An 18403-nucleotide genomic window follows, 5' to 3' on the forward strand; every position below is an offset into this window, starting at 1 on the left:
CGTCGTGATCTTGGTGCCCACGGGGAGGTGAATTGACCAGCGTGAACGTGTTCCCCTTTTCCACCCTCTCCTGCGCTGCCATTTGATTATATCAAGAAGAGGCTCGGCTTGGTGGGGGTTTTTTTTCCCCTTGGAGGAAAAAAACCAAGGAGGGAGGGGGAGAGAGAGGAACATTTGAGTCCCAAGGCCCACGCTCCTCCTGGTATTTTGTTAAAGAACTGATCAACTCTTAAACCAGTTCCTGCTGGATTTTTGTCACCTTCAACTAAAAGAATCCTGACTAGGCTGGGTGCAAGGGCTCACGCCTGTAATCCCAGCACTCTGGGAGTCCAAGGTAGGAGGATCACTTTAGCCCAGGAGTTCAACACCAGTCTGGACAACATAGCAAGATGCATTTCTACAAAAAAGTCCAAACATGAGCCAGGCCTGGTGGTGCATGCTTGTAGTGCCAGCTACTTGGGAGGCTGAGTTGGAAGGATCACCTGAGCCCAGGGAGTCGAGGCTGTGGTGAGTCATGATCGTGCCGCTGTACTCTAGCCTGGGTGACAGAATGAGACCCCAACTCACTAAAGCAATTCTACCTAAATACGTCAGTTAAAGTTACATTTAAGAGCACATATCGGACAATTTGTTTCATGCCTAGAAAATAAGGTGTCTGCAGACAGGTTCTGGGGCTCCAATTGCTTCACAGTGGCCTGCACTAGGGCTCAGGAGAAGAGCTGCTTTTGTGTTCAGGTATTCGAGTCTTCCATTTCTTCAGCCTCACTGCTGACAACTGACTTCCTGTGACAGCCTGCTCCAGTTGGCGCATTTTCATGCCTCACTAAGGGATTTCACATTTGTCCCATTGCTTCTTGACGGCATCCTTTGATATATGGATGCATGGATGAACATGACCAGGCAGAATTTGCTGATGCTCCACCGTGAAGGAGAACCCTGGGGGTGCGGAAGAGACATGAGGTTTCTGTACCCATGTAGGTAATGCTCGGGTATCATTATTCATCCAATGAAGAAACTGCACCACCAGCAACTCACCCAAGATGGAGGTCTCACTTAAGGGACCCACCCAGGACATCCCAGGCTCTCAGATGGAGCCAGGAGCCTGTCTCCTGCCTTCCCAGGGAAGTCTTCCACTTCAGCCTGCTGGCCATTTGAAAGATGTCTTCTCTTGGATACTTCCAGTCTGCTTTCTTGCACTGGGCTGTGCCTCGCTAATATTTTGTAGACGTGAGGTTTTGCTATGTTGCCCAGGCTGGTCTCTAACTCCTGGGCTCAAGCCGTCCTCCCACCTTGGCATCCCCAAATGCTGGGATGACAGGTGTGAGCCATTGTGCCTGGCTGGTGCATGTGTGATTAGAGCATTCTGCCCGACAGCATGCAGTGAGGCCACGCTCCTGCTCCTCCGTGTCCTGGCTTTCAGAGGGGCTCCATCTGTGCATGCCTCATTCTCCTTCCTTCTCATCACACAGCAAAGTGCCTGGATGTCATAGGTGTTCGGCAGACATCATAGATGCCACAGAAGACTGTTCACCTTGGAGGCTGACATCACCATGCCCATTTCACAGATGAGTAAGCTGAGGCCAGCCAGGGACCCCCTTGCCTACATTCATAGGTGGTGGAGCAGGTTACAGACTTGCCTGAGGCCTGTACACTCACCGTAAAGCTGCCCACCTCTGAGTGTCTCAGTGTCTCAGCCTCCCCCTGGCCTCACCACCCATTTCCCAGAGCGCTTCTGGCAGCTTGTGGTCCCATGGCATTGTTTTCAGGAACAAGAGCATTTCTGGACAGTTTGACATCCCCTGGGATGTCTCTGGGGGTTCCAGTCTGTTTATAAATGGCCCTCAGGCCTTCTTCTCTACTGGCCTCTATTGACAAATAAATGCCTGACTCACCAGAGTAAAAATACATCCAGCCTTAGGGTTGTGGAGAGTTATTACAAGCTTGTTGTGTCTGCTCGGGTGGTGAAACCACTGCCCTGGGAGCAGGCGGCGGGCTAGACTGTGGGAGAAAGACAGACCGTTGTCTCTTCCCTGAGTTGGTCGCCGCCATATGTTTAGGTCATAGGGACTGGGCTCATGCAGTTCCAGGGGTGGGTTCCTCTCTGGTGTTTCAGCAGAGCAGCAGGAAGGCAGGGCCTTGGTTTGAAGCCAGGAGACCCGGGCAGGTCCCACAGCTGTCACTGCCTCGCCGGGGGCCCTGGACAAGTTACCCACCCTCGTGGAGCCTTACCCTTGCCACTGCAAAATGAGAATCATCCACCTTGCCCCCCAGGGTTGTTAGAAGGAACGAGTGAGGCTGGATGCAGACACCGTTTCAAACAAGTTGCCTGAGTGGGCATTTTGAGATAGGAAGGGTTGGCCTGATGTGAGCTGGGAGAGAAGGGCCGGGTGGGGTCACAGGAGCCTTTTGGGCGTCCGAGCGTTCTAGTCTGAGGGTATCCGGATGCTCCACAGCCCCCAGCTCCTGCCCTGGTCAGACATTGCTAATCGATTGCTTGCTTTTCCCACTGGAGTTGCTGATGGGTACAATCATACGGCATGTACTCTTTTGGGATCTTTTTCAGTATGGGACCCCAAGCAGTACCCCTCAACTGATCAGAGTTGGCAGGGGAGGTAAACCTCTTTAGCAGTTTGTACTAAAGATCCTAAGTTCTGAGTCACATTCTACGGACATTCCTAAGACGGCTCAGGTAGGGTGTCAGGTCTCGTGTTCAACGGGCTTGAGCTAAAAAAAGCAGAAAGCTCTTTCCTTTCACTCCTCACTCAGTGTTTCTGACACTGTGATGGCAAGCCTCTCTGACTGACCTTGTGGTCTTTGCTCCTCTGTCACACTTGCTAATCTCTCTGTTTTTAACAAAGAGAAACGTGTCTCAGCTCAGAGCTTTCAGTAGCCCGAGTCTGGCTGAATGTTGATGACCATTGTCTTATTTTTATGGCATTTATTTGCTTTCCCTGTATTTTTAAAATTTATTTTTAGGTTTTTTTTATTTTTAATTGTGATAAACTGCAAATTACAGAATCGACCATCTCAACTATTTTTTGGCACTCAGCTTGGGGGCAGCCAGTGCATTCACATGGTTGTGCAACCATCACCACCATCCACCTCAGAAAGTTTCTCTCTTCCCGAATGGAAGCTGCACCCAGAGACACTCATCCTGTCCCTACCCCAGCCCCAGCACCCGCCACTCTGCTTTCCATCTCCATGATTTGATGACTCTAGGCCACTCACAAAGGTGGACTTGGGCAGTGTTTGTCTTTTGTGTCTTATTTGTCCTAGCGTGATGTCCTCTGTGCCATGAACCAACATGTCTTCCTCCTTAAAGGCTAAACAAGGGTCCATCAAAAGAGTCTTGCTGATCCCTCCAACTATCTGTGAGTGCTTGGGTTTCTTCTGCCTCTTGGCGACTGTGAATAATTCTGCTACAAATATGACTGACCAATATCCATCTGAGCGCCTGTTTTCAGTTCTTTTGCGTATTTACCCAGGAGTGGAATTGCTGGATCCTCTGACCGGATGTCAATCTTTAAACCCCACGGGACGACTCTCTAAGGATGGAATTCGGGGTGAGAGAAGGGCCTGTGATGGCGATGCTATAGGAAGACAGAGCTTTCCCAGTGGCCTTCAGTCTGCAGATGGAAGTCTACGCTCAGCTCTCTCTGATGCGGAGCCCGACACAAAGATTCAGGGCAGGGAGCTGATTCTCAAGGTGGGCCCAGAAGGCACCCACAGGACAGGGCAGGGGTGGAGCCAACAGAGGTGCATAGATGAGATTGCCAATGTGAGGACTCCTGGGCTTAGTTCCACTGGGGACCTCAGGAGACTACAGCACATACCCCAGAGTTGTCGTATGCAACGGCAGTTACCTGCTGACTTCTCCTGGGTAGGGTTGTGCCCTTTCTTGCACGAGTGAGGCTGAGCACCTGTGGCGCAGGACACCCTCGGACCAGTCTCAGGGGCTTGTGGCAGAAAGCCATTGTGGGGACAGGGGGAGAGACACATGCGGCCTCTGAGCTCTGCCACAGGTGCCTCAGCTCCAGGTGTTCTAGCATAAGGTGTGCCCGGGTAAAGCTCACTTGAGGTCTGGGCCCTTTTGCTGCCAGTTTCCTCTCAGCAGGCTGGAGTCCAGCACGGGGGTCGCCTTCAAATGACTGTGAGAGGCAGGATGTACCGTGAGACCCAGGGGGACACACCTAAGATGCTGGGAATGACCGCAGGTAGCATTTATCCTGAGGCCAGGAGGGGCAGTGTGTGTCCCTCTGCTTCTGCCTTGGCCTCCCAGGACCTGGAGGAGGCTCAGTCTCAGGCCATCTCCACAGGGTGCCAAAGGCTGCCACCCCCACATTGGTGTTGGCACAGGCGAGCAAACTCCGCCTGCCTCATTTCACAGTAGAGGCGTCTGAGGCCAGGGTGGGTGGTGGCTCCACCTGGGTCAGGCGGCCCCCAGGGAGCAAAGCCACCTCTTGAACCCAGACCTCCTGCCTCCCGCCTCCTGGCACGTCCCTGTCCTGTGATGCCTGGGGCAGCAGCATGGCTATACTGTTGGCCTCAGGAAACACTGACAGATGTTCAGTCTTTCGTTACCTATGCCTGGAGAGAGCTAGGGCTTGCCTACTCAGCAGTGCTTGAGGATTTTGCAACTGTGGTGAGACAGTATTTAACATTTTAGAGACAGAAGCAGTCATATGAAAAGGCTAAAATTATACGTTTTGGCCCCTTCTCTGACCTTTGGAAAGGCGCCCAGCTTCTGACAGTCTCTGATGCTGTTTCGGGGGAGGAAATCTTATGTTGAAGCAAAGCACGTGGCTCTTTCTCTGTCTTTGCATCTTTTATTTCGGAGACCATGATGCTCTCTTCCACGGCATTTCTCACTTCCTCAACAAGGGGCAGCCCCAGACACTCAGGTGGACAGGCCTGTACATTTCTTTCAGAGGGGCATGAAGGGGAAACATTCTCTAGGAAATAATTTCGTCTACCTCCAAAATTCCTTACAGAAAAACGCTTTCCTGCAATGATATGAAAAATCCACCCAGTTAAGTTCTTTTATCAAGAAGGGATATTATCCCCCATCTCAGAGAACAGAGACAGGCATGCTCTCCGATTCACAGAATAAACCCTTTCTGGGGTGGCTGGACTCAGCAGACAGCACCACAGATCACAGTTGCTAAGACAGTTGCAAAACACCTTTTCATTTGGGAATTAAAGATAACAACAAAATTCTAGTACCATATTTTTAAAAAAGCAGTTAGTTACATTCATTGTGAGAAAAAAACATTGCTTATGAGCTATTTGTGAGAATACTTGTTTTTCTTTCCTTTACCATTCTTTTAAAGATTGTGCTGTATGTGACATGAAATTAGAGTTTGAACTACTGGGTGACTCAGTTTCGTGGAGGAAAATGAGACTTGAACTTACCGAGTGACTGGGCGATCTTGATTCACTTTGTAAATCTGAGCCTCAGTTTCCCCATTTGTGACGTGAATGATTTAGACTAAATTGTCCTTCAGTGCTACTATCCAATAAGAAGAAAATTGTTATCAACAGGGGCAAGGATTTATCCTCTGATTGCTCAGAACAGCACTGTCGGGTGGCACCTTCTGTAATGTTTAACATCATAGCACGTGTGTACTCTCTCACCCTGCCTCCATTGCCCATAGTGGCTAGTAAGTATATGAGGGGCTGGGTATGGTGGCTCATGCCTGTAATTCCAGCACTTTGGGAGGCTGAGGTGGTAGAATCTCTTGAGACTTAGAACAGCCTAGGCAGTATAGCAAGACTTCATCTCTACAAAAAATTTTTAAAAAATTATCCATGTGTGGTGGTGGGTAACTACATTTCCAGCAACTCAGGAGGCTGAGGCAGGAGGATCACCTGAGCCAAGGAGGTTGAGACTGTGGTGAGGCAGGATCACGCCACTGCACTCCAGCCTGGACAACAGACTGAGACCCTGTCTCAAAAGAAAACAAAAACAAAAACAAAAACAAAAAACAGTATGTGAGAGTCTGAGGGACTGAATTTTACATTTGATTTAATTGTAGTTCATTTGAATTTGAACAGTAGTTATGGAAGAGGGCAGCACAGGCTTAGAGTGAAAGTCTGCAAGTGAGTGACTATGGCAAGATGCTTTTCCCTAGGCCTCAGTTTTCTCATCAGAAACAGAGAACTGTGGCTAGATCAGAGTTTCTTAAAATTTTCTACCAAAGTACAATGTTATAGGTAGGAAAACAGAACCCACACTAGGCATTAGAAAAGAAATGGCATTGGTTTTTAGGGAACTGGGTGTTTATAAAATCATTGGAAAGGCTGGAGGAACAGAAGACTGGGAAAGTGGCATCCAGCTTCCAGATTTATGGAACTGCAGGTGCAAGTCAAAGAATCGACAACTTTAGGTCAGAAAACTGCAGGAAACCATGGCTGACAGTCAGTACTGACTTGCATCACCATATAGGGTGATTGGCAAGGGAACACAGAGGTGGCTACAAGGATTTACATATGCTGAAGCCCACACGTCCACCATGGCTGCCAGTACAACAAAGTTTCTCACAGCTGGAGCATAAGTTGCATTTAGAACTCTGGAGACCAGGCATCTGGGACAATGTAGTTCTCTGTCTTCTAACCCCATGCAACATGGGATGAAAATAAATGTCGATTGCCCCCAAATGATATTCTGTACATGCTTCTAACACTGAAGGAAGGTGAACAGCTGCCCCCTTCCACACATTCTGAGATCTGAGGGAGTGTGGTGTGGCCTGTCCCTGCCCCAAGGACAAAATTGACATGTGTTGTTTTGTCTACTCGGTGTCCATTTCCCTGTGTTTTGGCAACAGCACTGTGATTTTCCACAGGACCACTTCTCCCCACTCTCCCCCTCGGTTTGAGTGGGGTTACTCTGTTTCTGTGTCCAGAAGTGGTCTAGGGATTCAGATGGGCCAATCAGATAAGTATCTTCCATCCCCCTGCTCAGTGCTGGGGTCAGGGCTGCACATGGAGCCCATATATGCCAAAGAGACCTAGTGGTCATGGACCATCGGGAAACAGATGTCTGTTTGACTGGTGGCTCAGAGGGACAGAATGCAAGCCTGGAGGCACAGCAGCTGCCCTGTCTCCACAAGGGATGTTTGCGTTGAGAGCAGAGTTCGCATGGAGGGAATCAGAGTTAAGAAACGGAGAGAGAAGGACTAAGCCATGGGGACAGTGTTTCAGGTTCAACCAGGCCTGAAATTTGTTCTATTCTTGGTGGTCTTGTGAGTGAAACACATCACACACACACACACACACACACACACACACACACACACACACACACACACACGCAATCTTTTAAAGTCAGTCTGAGTTAGGATTTTCTGTCCTGGAATCAAGAGTTCTGACTATCACTGAATTCACATTTTACTCACCAAAACTCATGCAAATGTTACATTCTCTAACAGCATACACACTTTTAGATGCAGACAAAAATCATCTCCCTATATGACAGAGGTGGTGGGGATTATTGAGTAAGGAGGTGGTGGCATTTGTTGTTCACATAGAATAAAAGTGAAAGTGGATTTGTACTCTCACTACACATGCATGCACGCACGCACACACGTACACATCTGGGCGGTCCAGATGGATTAGGAACTAAAATGTTAAAATCCAAACTTTCAGTAGAAAACACAAGTGAGTATATTTCTAACTTTGATATAGAAAGGGATTTCTCAAGCAAGGCTGGAAAAAAAAATGCCATAAAAAAGAAGCTGGGCAGGAACAAGTCCCCCTGGACATACATCCGTGCGTAACAGCGATGCTCCAGGAAGATGTTCCGCCTCTGCCTTCAGTTTTGCCTCCATGCTGGGGTTGCAGGTCCTGGTTATAGGCGCAGATGAGGGTATCTGCCTGGCCTCTGCAGGTTGTCTTTGTCTACGTAGAGGTCCAGCTTTGGAAGTTCATTTCCGGCATTGGTGCTTCCGAGTTTTGTAAAATGCTCAGCTGCCAGGAGCTTGTGCTTTACAATTCTGAAATCTGCCAGGTCTGTGCTGATTCCAGGGGATGCATCCATGCAGCATCCAAGGTCATCACAAGCCTAAGTGTGGACACATTCATGTGGCTCTGAGGGACTTTTTTTTTTTTTAAATGCCTCCTACTCTAAAGGCTTACATGTGTGCACCAAGCACACCCTTTGAGATTTATGTACTTGGTCTGGTTATTTCCATTTTTAGGAGCTGTCAGGATGGGCTAGGTTACACGACAGGGGCAAATGCCCTTTGACTTTCAACAGTACAGTCACCTTCTCCCTAACGTGAAGGGCCCTGCAGCTCAACCCTGGCTCTGTTCTGTGTTTTCTCCATGTGTTCAGGAGAAACAGGAGCAGGGAGATGCTTCGGCCCGAAACATGGTTACCTGGTGCCAAAGGAAAAGGGCTTGGGGAACCCTGGGCTGGTTCTTATAGTGATAGGATATGTTGCCACTCCTATTTCATTGGGCCAAGCAAGCCATGTGGCCATCCTGGACTTAATTGGGGCACAGCTGAATTCTGTTGAAGGGAGACTGGCATTTTTGGTGCTCAGTGCTAAACTCTACTGTAGGTTTCTGTTTGTTAATGCAGTTGAGAAGCAGACTCTGATAACAGACATCGTTCTGTGGACTTGACAAGGTTCACAATGGTCTCATATCTTCCCATGAGCTGCTCCCTGAAGACATGTTCTCCTTTAGTTTTGGAGTGCACTCCAAGGGCGTGGCATGCCCTCTGTCACGTGTCCCTTCTGGGAAGGTGCTGCTGGCCATGATTTTCAGGCAAAAAATGAGACCCAGAGAGGTTCAAAGATAACCCATATGACAGAGTAAGGTTGATTCAGAATGCTTTTCCACTATGCTGAGTGGCTTTCTGGGCACATCTGCAGAGACATCGTTTTCTTTGGGAAGCACTTTATGGATGTGTGGACATGTAGACCAGCGCCTTCTGGACTCCTGGCAGTCTGATGAATGGTGAATATTGTGGGCTTTCGTGTCTGTGTATGGATGTGTGTGTGTATTTACGTCTGGTGGAGTTCTTGGTTTGGTGTCTGTGTATTTGATGCTGTCGGACATGTTGATAGGAGCCCTCTCTCAAAGTAGGGTGTGAATGTATGTGACGTGTTACTATTACTCAGATGTGTTTATTTTGCAGGTCGAGGCATGCTGGTTTCAGAAGGAAACCATTCATTCAGGAAATAAGACCCGGGGACCTTTGCAAGTGTGGGAGTGGGTGGGGTGTGAAGTCATCTCACTACCTGATAAACAAAGACCAAAGGTGACCTTGCAGTTGTTGGTTTCCTACTCTCTATTTTCCTCTCCATTCAGGTTTTGTTTACATGGAGGTACATCATCATTTTTTGGGTAAAAATTATTAGAAAGTGCACTAACATGCATGTTATCAACTCTGGAGATATTTGGTGCATTCTTTACTTAAATTGGATTCAAAGCATTTAGAGAGGGCATCTGGAAAGTTCTCTCTGCTCTCTTCAAAGTGAAGCGAATGCAAATATTTACTGTATCTTATTCTTAGCAGAGAAGAAAACTGTGTCCAGGAGAATAAGAGTAAAATAAACTTCTCCAAAGGTTTACAAAGTACCAGCAACTGAGTTTCAAACATTCTTTGGGAAGTTTACTGACAGTAAAATTCATATGTATTTGTAAAAATTCAAGCATTCCAGATGTATAAAAAACAGATTTCATTTTTTAAAAATGCATTCAACTCACTCTCTGGGATTTTAATTTGTAATTTTATTCTATTTTTTGTCCACTAATATTGTACTTAAATATGTTATTAAATAAACGAGTGACACAGTTATTTTTTTAGAAATTCAAACAACAGTGAAATGTTTGATGCTGTATCAGTTCCCACTCTGGGGATAACCACATTAGCAGACATTTGGAACACATTTGCATGCACACCCAGCATATATTATTGTTATTTCTTTTTAATAAAAAATGGGAAATGACCTTACTTCCTGTTTTATTGCTTCTTTTTCAGTCAGTGATAGACTCTGAGCATTTTCCATGATTAAACACTCAGTTCGTTTACTCTTTAATGGCTGTATGGTTTTCTGGGGATTGTAGTTTATTTAACCAATTCCTTATTGGTGAGCATTTGGGTTGCAGTTATTTGCCTTGACAAATGGTGCTCTGGTGAAAATCCTCATACAGTTGTGTTGGCACACTTACAAGAGTGTCTCTCAGGACAAGTTTCTCGAAGAAGGACCTTAAGTCAAAGCAGAGGTGACTTTTTAAAGAAGACTCCCTGGAGATAACCACCTTGACCTTCACGTGGTTGGTCAACCAGCTGGCACTCATGCACGAATCTTCTGACTCCACACCTGTTCAGCATCTTACTCTGTTAGAGGTAGCTTGAAGGGTGGCTTTCTTTTTCAGAGGTACCTAGAACCATTGGTAAAACAAAACCTTTTCCTAACAGAGTTCTTCGCTGTATCTGGGTAACACTAGCTGTTATTGTCATCATGAAACAAGCACAGCCATGGACTTTCCTAAGCACGGCTGCTCCAACGCTCACTGCAGCATTCGCTCCACGGGCCACCTCCCCAGCGTCTCTTGATCTCACCGCTAATCCTAATGAATCTTACGACCACAGCACGTCAGGCCAGACGACTCTGTCTCGGCTCCCAGTGCCTCCCCATGCCAGTTCTCAGACCGGCGAGCTCTTTGGTATCCTCAGACCGGCGAGCTCTTTGGTGCCCATGAGAACAAGAACAGGTAGCCCCTTCTCGCGCTTAACTTTGGGGCAGACGCATTGTCATTCTAAAATAATGGAATGCTATGGCTCTGGAGAAGGCCTGCTTCCTTCCTGGACAATGGGCAGTTTCCATGTGGAGTCTCGGCAGAATGCTTCTAGGGTTGCCATATTGCTTTTTCAAATACAAAGAAGTAGAGCTATCTTTTTCTCACGTAGTTTCAATTCTTAGAGGAGGCCATCCATAACCTCACCTCTGTGCCTCTGCTCAAGCTGTGTCTGTGCTTCTCTGTCTGCCTCCTTCCTGTCTCACCTGCAGATTGCAAGTTCACGAGTCTTCTTCCCTTCATGCCCCGACCCCGGCTTCCCGCAGGTGGAGTGACTTCCTGCCTCTTGCACTGGGGCAGACATGGCTGCGTGTGTTTCCCCAGCTGAGCCCTGGAGGGAATGTCCTGCCATCCGCTCTGGAGTTTCTAGCCTCTACCCTGAGAGGAACACGGCCTGGGTGGCCTTGCCCCTTCAGTCTGGGTCTCAGAGTGAAAACCTGAACCTTATGGAGCAAACTTGATCTTGACCTTGACCCACAGCCTTCAGTCCAGCCTGGCCCCACTGAGCCCAGTGGCATGCACCTGTAGTTCCAGCTACTCAGGAGGCTGAGGCAGAAGGATCACCTGAGCCCAGGGGTTCGAGGCTGTGGTGGCTGTGAGTGTGCCACTGCACTCCAGCCTAGGTGACAGAGTGAGATGCCAACTCAAAATCCAAAACAAATAAGGGCAGCAGCGGTGGGGACTGAGACCTCAGGGCGGCTGGTGTGTGGGTGTTATAGGACAGGTGGACTTCTCACATCATGTCATTAGAGGACGATGCACACAGTGGATGCAGGCCAGGAGACGGGAGGCTGTGGCACCAGTAAGTAGACCCTGCTTTATAGTTTGCAAAGACATGAGCACGAACGCTGGCATGGCGGAAGGCCAACATGAGCCTGGGGCTGTGACCACCACTGTTCACGTCTTTCGATTCTCTCTTTTTTTTTCTGAGTTGGAGACTCACTCTGTCGCCCAGACTGGAGTGCAGTGGCCGCTCCCAGCCACCGCAGCCTCTACCTGCTGGGCTCCAGCGATCCTTCTGCCTCAGCCTTCCAAGTAGCCGGAATTACAGGCATGCACTACCACGCCTGGCTGATTTTTTTATTTATTGTAGAGATGAGGTCTCGCTGCCCAGGCAGGTCTCGAACCCGCGGGTTCAGGCCATCCACTCACCTCAGTCTCCCAAAGGCGTGGGATGACAGGCTGAGCCACCGAGCCCGGCTCAATTCTCTCTTCATATCACTGGGGGGGGGGGGCACTAAATGCCCGTAGCCACTGGATGTGAGATCAACCAGCAAGCATGAACATGCCAGCACAGTCCCAGAGATGAGGCCTCGCCAAGTTGCCCAGGCTGATCTTGAACCCCTGGGCTCAGGCAATCCTCCTGCCTCAGTCTCCCAAAGTGCTGGGATGACAGGTGTTAGCCACTGCACCCAGGCTGTTGCTATTCTTTTGTAATAAGGCCCCGCCTCCGAGAGTCTCCTACTAAAGCATGGATACAACCTCGGAGAGACCCTGCAGGGGTCCTGGGGCATGAGCCCCCGTTGAAATCCTCGCCTTAGAGGGTGGAAACCTGGACAGCAAGTGCTGGATAGCAAGGCCTGCAGGCAGAGCACAACTGGAGCTGTGTGAGGGTGTCACGGAGGAGGACTCTGGCAGGGCTCAGTGAGCAGTGACCGCTGGGGTTCTGGAAGATGACAGGAGCATGCCGCATCCAAGTTGGTGGCACTCACTGAGGGGACAGGGGTAACTCACAGTTTTCTGACCACCCAGTACCACCCCGATCTGCCTGCAGGTTCCTGGCACTCTCTCAGGCTCCTCCTACAAAGAATGCAGGTCACATGGGTGCCTTTCGGGCTTCTCTTGCAGTCACAATCCTGGCTCATAAAGTGACAGCGGAGGTCTTCTGGAAGGACTCCTGGGAAGTGTTTGTGTCTTTCATGAAATGTCTACCCTCATCCTTGTCTTGACGTGGATGTGGCGTCTAGAGCTGCAGCAGTCATCTTGTGCCACGAGGAACAGCCAAGATACCCACAGAGACAGGAACTTTGTGGTTGCATGGCTGGGCCAAGGACCACAGTGGCCCCTCCAGACCCTGGTCATGTGAAAAGATATTTCTGATTTTAAAAAGCCTCTATGGACTGGGCATGGTGGGTTACACCTGTAATCCAGCACTTTGGGAGGCTGAGGCAGGAGGATCACTTGAGCCCAGAAGTTTGAGACCAGCCTGGGCAACAGAGCAAAACCTCAACTCTACAAAAAAAAAAAAAAAAAGAAAGCATTAACTGGGTGTGGTGGCATGCACCTGTAGTCCGAGCTACTTGGGAGGCTGGAGGGGGAGGATTGCCTGAGTCCAAAGGTTTGAGGCTGGGATAAGCCCTAGTCATGCCACTGCACTCCAGCCTGGGTGACAGAGTGAGACCCCAACTAAAAAAAAACAAAACACATTATGGTTGGGTGTCCTGTTATCTTCAGCCAAGCATATTCCTAATGAATACAACTGGTTAAATAAATGGTGAGATACAAAAAAATTTAGCAGAGCCATGAAAGGGGGGGTGTTGCTATGTGTTTTTATTGACATAAAAAGCTATTATGATGTATTGTTACATGGGGAAAAACATACCTAGCAGAGAATTTTTATAAATATCTTATGGACATATAAGAACACACACACACACACACACACACACACACACACACATACACACACACACACGCTTATGATTTTGGTGTTTTCTATTTGTTGTGAAAGCAAATCTGGAAGAATAAACATGTCTTGTGTGGCGGAATTTAAAGGTATGTTTCATTTATTTTTATGGAGCTCTGGACTTTCTGAGTATTGCTTTGATCATCTGCAAAAACTACAGCGGTGAGAAATTCAGCGGGCCAGGGTGCGTCCCATGGTGAGGGGACCCCTGGGAACACACTGGTCTTGCGTTGGTTCTGAAGACTCCGACTCCCTCTCCTTCCTCTGCTCTCTTCCAATGCTCTGCCCTCCCCCCTTCCTCCCTACCTCCCTAGGGTGCTGACCTGTGCCCTCTCCCCACCCTACCCAAGGGTCTGTGGGTCCCTGTGGCGCCCGTGGCTGACCCATCTTGAGGATCAGAAGTCTCCCTTCCTCCTCCCCTCTGCCCACCCCTCCATCCTTCCTCTACTTCTTCCTTCCCTCTCTGTTTCTTCTCCCTCCTCTGTCTCCCTCCCCTGCAACTCCCCTGAGCCTTCTGAGAACCTGTTGCAACTTCCTGAATGCACAATCTGGAGGGAGGGAGCCCAGACCTGCACCTTGAAGCCCTGAGCTCTGGAAGCATCCTGAGCAGTGACTGTGTATGTGTATGTGTGTGTGTGTGTGTGTGTGTGTGTGTGTGTGTGTGTGTGTGTGTATGTGTATCTAGTATGTGTTGTATGTGTATGTCACGTGTGTGCATGTCATGTGTGTATCATGTTTGTGTTGTGGGGGGGTGGGGTCAGCCTCAGGTGAGGGTGGACAGGCCAGGCCTTGGGTGTGTGCTGTGCCGAGCCCAGGTGGGACTTGGTTAGCACTGCGTTGTCTCAGAATGTTTCTGTGGCAAGCGTGCTCTAGCCCTGGGCTGTCCACTCTCCGTAGCCCACACCCAGCGGGGTCTGGCTGAGCTTGCCTTCAGCCTTGGTGCTGGGCCTGCACCCGGCCCAAGTATCCCGTTTCTCAGGCATGGAACCCTGTGTGACTCTCCTTGCTCCTTCTGGGCTGTGGGCTCTGGTCACTGAATTCCGTGTCACTGAGGGTCCTGGGGCTTTGTCCAGATCCTGCTCTCTCTGGCTCCTGCCCTCTCACTGCCGGGACAGGCACTTCAACTTGGATTCAAGAGGAAGTGCCAGACACAGACCCAGAGCTAGAGCTCCTGGTCCCTGACCATCACCCACTCCCCCATATGATGTTCTTGGATTCCACAGCAGCACCTTGTCACAACCGTCCTCAGCTACAGCCAGCCACTCCTTCTGGCCCCAGGTCCTACAGTCCTCCCGGGGTACTCTGTTTTATCCATTTTATCACCAGGTCCCAGCACCAAAAAACCCTGTTCTCCCTTCCCTGGCCATGTTGATGCTGAGACTGACATTTATATGTACTCCTTCCAGCCCTCTGCCAGCCAGGTGAGGGGAGAAACTGAGTCACAGAGCATCTGAACTGTCCAAAACCACAGCATGTTCCTAGTGCATCCCTTCATGATGACTGTTGGAAGCCCAGGACCCCTAAATGTCATTTCAGGTGGCTGGCTTCCATCAATCCAAAGCACACGTGTGACCAAAGAAGAAAACAATCTGGTCCCCCGGGGGGTTGGGGGTTGGTCTGAAGTCTGAGAGGTGGGCACTGAGGCCATGCGGTGTAAAGGGCTCCCTTCCCCCCGCAGGGAGCTGTCCCTGATGCCCAGCATGCTGTCTCAGCTCTAGTGTTTTGGTGGCTCAGCACAGAAAGGCCACCCTTGTTTTCTTTGTCACCACCAGACACTGAAACGACTAAATGATACAGTTTAACGCTGTCATTTAGGAATTGGTGACATCAGCAAAAACATACCGGTGGGATGCCCGGGCCGGGTCCAGGCAGGGTGATTGGATGGATTTCACAGTCAATTGTGACCCATGGCTGGCTGTGGGCTCGGGCTATTTGTGGTGCCGATGCCAGAGGGAAGTGGGTGGCGTTGTGGGTTGACTTTGTGTGCTGGAGGCCACTGAATTGGGCTCTGGGAAGGGAAATTTGGGGAGAGGCTGTGGAACGTGCACTTCAACTTGGATTCAAGAGGAAGTGCCAGACACAGACCCAGAGCCTCCCGGCAACATGCGGGCGCTTTCGTGGGAAGCTGGTAACAGACAAAAGCAGGAAGCAACCTTCGTTTGTAAGTGGGCACACTGGGGTCATTGAGTGATGTCTGCGCTTGATGCTAGACAGCATGTTCCTTGATCATGGAAGCTCCCCCGAGTCCAGAGAGGGTGGGAAGGAAGGAGACGCCCCAAGAAAGGGATTCTGGTTGGACTGGGGCCTGAGTTTCCCACACACCCCCGACTGGACACACATAATGCCTCTCAATGCCTTAGCAGTAGCTGCGTCATAGCAGGAAACTGCTATGGGGAAGGAGGGGCAGGGAAGTGGGATTGGCAGTAGTGGCCGTCTGCCTGGGGAAGGGGGGGCACACCTCATCATTAAGGGTATCTGCATAATGAACATTTGTACACCTAACCCTGAATTTACCCCACATCTTTAAAATAAAAAAAATTAAAAATTAAAAACAAAAACAATAACTGAGTCCACTCTCAGACCTTGACTCTTTCAATAGTGCCATCTTTCTGCGGAGATGGAATGTTCCAGAACTGTGCTGTCCCATGCCGTCACCACTAGCCACACGTGGTTATCAGAGCACTTGAGATGTGACTGGTGAATTTTAAGTGTCGCCAAGTGTTAATGATTGAATTTTAAGTGTCGCCAAGTGTTAATGATTGAAACGTGCAGCTGGTGGGGACTGCGTGGGATGGTGGCCCCAAGGCGGCAAACCCAGCCTCGGTCCCCTCTGCTTCCCAGTGTCACCATGGTGAACCCTCACGAGGTGGTGGCCTTATTTTCTTGCTCCTTCTCATGCTCATGCCACTGGGTCTGAGAGGTGAAGCGGTGAGTGGGACCCTCTGTGCCCTCTGCATGTACACGTGCGTCTCCAAGAAGGTTCTGGCTGGCCAGTCCTTCCCTGTTCCTGGTCTCTGCACAGGGCCCTCAGCATGCCAGACAGCGAGCAGTGGCTCTTGACATAACCGAGTATCCAGGCGCCCCTCACCCTTCCCAGCTGGCACATCCATGCCCCTATCCCTGCCCCATCCTCATCGTGTCTTAGTCTATATCTATGCATCCATTCTTCTATATTATCTGTGCCATCTTCCATTTGTCTGTCATCTATTATTCTATCTATCTATCTATCTGTCTATATCTATCTATTCACCCATCCATCCATCTCTCTTTCTCTTCATCTATTTATCCATTTCTTCTAGCTAGCTTTCTTTTCTCTTAATCTATCTCTTTATCTCTCCATCTTCTATCTTTCCATCTGTTTATTCTTCCACCTATCATTTCTCTCTCCATCTATCTTTGTATCTCCTCTCTCTCTCTCTATCATCTATCTCTACCATCTATCTACCTATCTTTCTGTCTATGTATCCATCTACCTGTCATCTCTTTCCATCTCCCCTTCTCTTTATCTACCATCTATCCACCCATCAGTCTTTCCATCTATTTATCCATCCACTTATCGTCTCTGTTTCCATCTATCCGTCTATCTTCTTATCTATCCTCTATCTATCTATTAGGTTCATGTGAAAGTAATTTCAGTTTTTGCATTGTTGATATTTGCCTTTTGATATTGGAATACATTCTTAAATAAATGTGGTCATGTCATATACCATTTTAATACACATTTCTCACTTTATTTTTGCTAATGACTTATTACTTGCTGTTTATTTTATATTTATTTTAGACTATGGAAATGACGTGAGACAAAAAGCAAATTTGAGCGATTTTCTTATTTGAGTTTAAAATGAGTCATAAAGCAGTGGAGACAACTTCAACATCAACAATGCATTTGGCCCAGGAACTGCTAAGGATCATACAGTGCAGTGGGGGTTCAAGAAGTTTTACAAAGGAGACGAGAGTCTTGAAGATGGGGAGTACAGTGGTTGGCCATGGGAAGTTGACAATGACCAATTGAGAGTAGTCAATGAAGCTGATCCTCTTACAACTACACAAAAAGTTGCCAAAGAACTCAACATCAACCTTTCTATGATTGTCTGGCATTTAAGGCAAATTGGAAAGGTGGAAAAGTTCGGTTAGCTCATGAGCCAACCAAAAATTTTAAAAATCATCATTTTGAAGTGTCGTCTTCTCTTATTCTATGCAACCATTTCTCAATCGGATTGTGACGTGCAATGAAAAGCACATGACAACTGGCAATGACCAGCTCAGTGGTTAGACTGAAAAGAAGCTCTTCTCAAAGCCACACTTACTCCCTCAAAAAGTCATGGTCACTGTGTGGTGGTCTGCTGCCGATCTGATCCACTACAGCTTCCTGAATCCCAGGCGAAACCATGACATCTAAGAAGGATCAATGAGATGCACCAAAAACTGCAATGCCTGCAGCTGGCATTGGTCAACAGAAAGGGCCCAATTCTTCTCCACAACAACGCTCAACTGCACATCACACAACCAATGCTTCAAAAGTTGAATGAATTGACCTACAAAGTTTTGCCTCACCTGCCATATTCACCTTACCTCTCACCAACCGACTACCACTTCTTCAAGCATCTCAACAACTTTTTGCAGGGACAGTGCTTCCACAGCCAGCAGGATGCAGAAAATGCTTTCCAATAGTTCGTTGAATCCCAAAGCATGGATTTTCACGCTACAGGGATAAACAAACTTCTTTTGGGCAAAAATGCATTGATTGTAATGGTTCCTATTTTGATTAATAAAGATGTGTTTGAGTCTAGCTATAGTGATTTAAAATTCACAGTCTGAGCCGGGCTCGGTGACTCAGCCTGTAATCCCGTGCCTTTGGGAGGCTGAGGTGAGTGAATTGCCTGAGCCCGCGGGTTCGAGACCCGCCTG

Source organism: Carlito syrichta, unplaced genomic scaffold (genome assembly GCF_000164805.1).
Source record: "Carlito syrichta isolate Samal-C Ts95f unplaced genomic scaffold, Tarsius_syrichta-2.0.1 Scaffold304337, whole genome shotgun sequence".
Classification (NCBI taxonomy): Eukaryota; Metazoa; Chordata; class Mammalia; order Primates; family Tarsiidae; genus Carlito; species Carlito syrichta.